Here is a 3531-nt window from a genome sequence, read left to right on the forward strand (position 1 = left end):
TTTCCTAACATGTACTGTTCTCTTTCTTCCTATAAACAGAAAAAGACATGATTGTTATCTTTATTCTTAACAATTAAATGTACAATTAAATGAACACACATCTTGACAAGTACAAATTATGTTTATCAGGGCAATTTATTTCTCTCTGTTTTTTGTCTGTCACCTTGGCTCTAATTCTCTCTCTCTCTCTCTCTCTCTCTCTCTCTCTCTCTCTCTGCATAGTTATAAACTTTTCTATTTTTATATAAATTTTATTTTAATTTTAAATAGCTTGTTTTACATGTCAATCCCAGTTCGCTCTCCCTCCTATCCTCCCTCAGCCCCCATCCCCCCCTAGCCTCCCACCCTATTGCCAATTCCTTCCACATAGGGGATATCAAGAGTCTGTCATTTCACTCAGGGTAGGGTCCAGGCACTCCCTTAAGAGTGCAGGCTGAGACAGCATCCCTCTTTGTGCTATGGACACATAATATCTGTTAGTATTCCAGGGATAAACACTGATCCACTGCTCAGGGCCCCATAGGTTGCCCAGGCCTCCTGACTGACACTCACATTCTTGGGGCCAGATCAGTCCCATGCTGGCCTCCCCGTTGTCGGTCTGAGTTCCAAGAGCTCTCCACTGTTCAGGTTGGCTGTCTCTGCTGGTTTTGCCAGCCCATTCTTTGCCAATTTGCTCATCGCTCCTCTCTCTCTGTCACTGGGTTCCTTGGGTTCAGTTCAGTGTTTAACTGTGGGTGTTTGCCTCTGCTTCCATCAATCACTGGATGAAGACTCCTGAATGGTTATAGACATCAAGTTCATTATCAGGAATGGGCATTCGAGGTGGTCTCTCCACTATTGCTTAGCTTGCCAATTGGTGTCATCCTTTTAGATCACTAGAGGTCACACTGGTGCCTGATCTGTCTTCTAACCTGTGATTCCCTCTTCCCCCTATTCTACAACCCCACTCAACCTTCCTGTTCAGCCATGACCTGCTCTCTCTTCCTCTTCTCCCCCTCTCTTCTTCCCAGCTCTCACTCCCCCGTACCCCATGCCTTGCTCCCCATCTGTTCAGAGGATCTTGCCTCATTCCTCTTCTCTTTGGCACTATGCATATCTTTTAGGTTCTTTCCTGTTTCCCAGACTCTCCATCAGTGGAAGTGCAGACTGGCACTATCCTGATCCATGTCTAAAATCCACATATGAGTGAGTATATACCATGTTTGTCTTTTTGGGACTGGTTTATGTCACTCAGGATAGTTTCTTCCAGTGCTATCCACTTACCTGTGAATTTCAAGATTCCATTGTTTTTGTATGCTGAGTAATACTCCATTGTGTAAATGTACCACATTTTCTCAATCCACTCTTCAGTTGAGGGGCATGTAGGTTGCTTCCAGTTTCTGGCTATTACAAATAATGCTGCTATGAACATAGTGGAGCAGATGCCCTTGTTGTAAGTATTTGCCTCATTTGGATATATGCCTAAGAGTTGAATTGCTGGGTCTTGTGGTAGATTGATTCCCATTTTCCTGAGGAATCTCCATTATGCTTTCCAAAGTGGTTGTACGAGTTGGCACTCCCACCAGCAGTGGAGGAGTGTTCCCCTCTCTCCACATCCTCTCCAGCATAAATTGTCTTCGGTGTTTTTTATTTTAGCCATTCTGACAGGAGTAAGATGGTATCTCCACCATCAAGTAGGCTTCATCCCAGGAATGCAGGGATGGTTCAACATTAGAAAATCTATCAATGTAATCCACCATATAAACAAATTGTGAAAGAAAAACCACGTGATAATCTTACTAGATGCTGAAAAAGCCTTTGACAAAGTCCAGCACCCCTTCATGATAAAGGTCCTAGAGAGATCAGGGATAACAGGAACATACCTGAGTATAATAAAAGCAATATACAGTAAAGCAACAGCTAACCTCAAGCTAAATGGAGAGAAACTCAAAGCAATTCCTCTAAAATCAGGAACAAGACAAGGTTGTCCACTCTCTCCATATCTCTTCAATATTGTACTTGAAGTTCTAGCTACAGTAATAAGACAACAAAAGGAGATAAAGGGGATACAAATAGGAAAAGAAGAAGTCAAACTTTCACTATTTGCAGATGATATGATAGTTTACATAAGTGACCCAAAAACTCTGCAAGGGAACTGCTAGAGCTGACAAACACCTTCAGCAATGTGGCAGGATACAAGGAAAACTCAAAAAAATCAGTGGCCCTATTATATACAGATGATGAAGTGACTGAGAAAGAAATCAGAGAAACATCACCCTTTACAATAGCCATAAACAGCATCAAATATCTGGGGATAATGTTAACCAAGAAAGTGAAAGACCTGTATATCAAGAGCTTTCAGTCTTTAAAGAAGGAAATCAAAGAGGATACCATAAAATGGAAAGATCTCCCATGCTCTTTTATTGGTAGGATCAACATAATAAAAATGGCAATCTTGCCAAAAGCAGTCTACAGATTCAATGCAATCCCTATCAAAATTCCATCACAATTCTTCAAGGACCTGGAAAGAACAATAATCAACTATATGGAAAAACAAAAGGCTCAGGATAGCCAAAACAACCCTATACAATAAAGGAACTTCAGGAGGCATCATCACCATACCTGACTTCAAGCTCTATTATAGAGCTATAGTCCTGAAAAAAGCTTGGTATTGGCACAAAAATAGGCAGGTAGACCAATGGAACCGAAATGAAAACCCTGATTTTAACCCACACACCCATGAACACTTGATTTTTGACAAAGAAGCTAAAACTATACAATGGAAAAAAGAAAGCACCTTCAACAAATGGTGCTGGCATAACTGGGTACTGGTATGCAGAAGATTGCAGATAGATCCAGGTTGATCGCCTTGTACAAAACTTAAGTCCAAATGGATCAAAAATCTCAACATAAATCCAGCCACACTGAAACTTTTAGAAGAGAAAGTGGGAGATACTCTTCAACGAGTTGGTACAGGAGACCACTTCCTGAATATAACACCACTGGCACAAACACTGAGATCGACAATTAACAAATGGGACCTCCTGAAACTAAAAAGATTCTGTAAGGCAAAGGACACAGTCAACAAGACAAAAAGGCAGTCCACAGAATGGGAAAAGATATTCACTGACCCCACATCTGACAGAGGCCTAATCTCCAAAATTTACAAAGAACTCAAGAAGCAAGTCTCCAACACACCAAAGGATCCAATTAAAAGGTGGGGTACAGAACTAAATAAAGAATTCTCAATAGAGGAGGCTAAAATGGCCAAGAGACACTTAAGAAAATGCTCAACATCCTTAGCCATAAGGTAAATGCAAATCAGTTATAAACTTTTCACTGTGTTTGTTTTTAGAATGTTCTCTGGAACCTAGTCAAGGTACAGGAGGTCATTGCTTGAGTATCATGTCATTTGATGCTATTCACCTTTCTTGATTTCATGATGGAACTACAATTTTCTATTGTTAAAACATATTTAATGAGTGATAGTGGCTGAAATTTTATATATTCTTCTGTTGGAAAACACAATTGGAATTTCTAAAAGTAATCATT

This window comes from Mesocricetus auratus, unplaced genomic scaffold, assembly GCF_017639785.1.
Source record: "Mesocricetus auratus isolate SY011 unplaced genomic scaffold, BCM_Maur_2.0 Super-Scaffold_100676, whole genome shotgun sequence".
In the NCBI taxonomy this organism is placed as follows: Eukaryota; Metazoa; Chordata; class Mammalia; order Rodentia; family Cricetidae; genus Mesocricetus; species Mesocricetus auratus.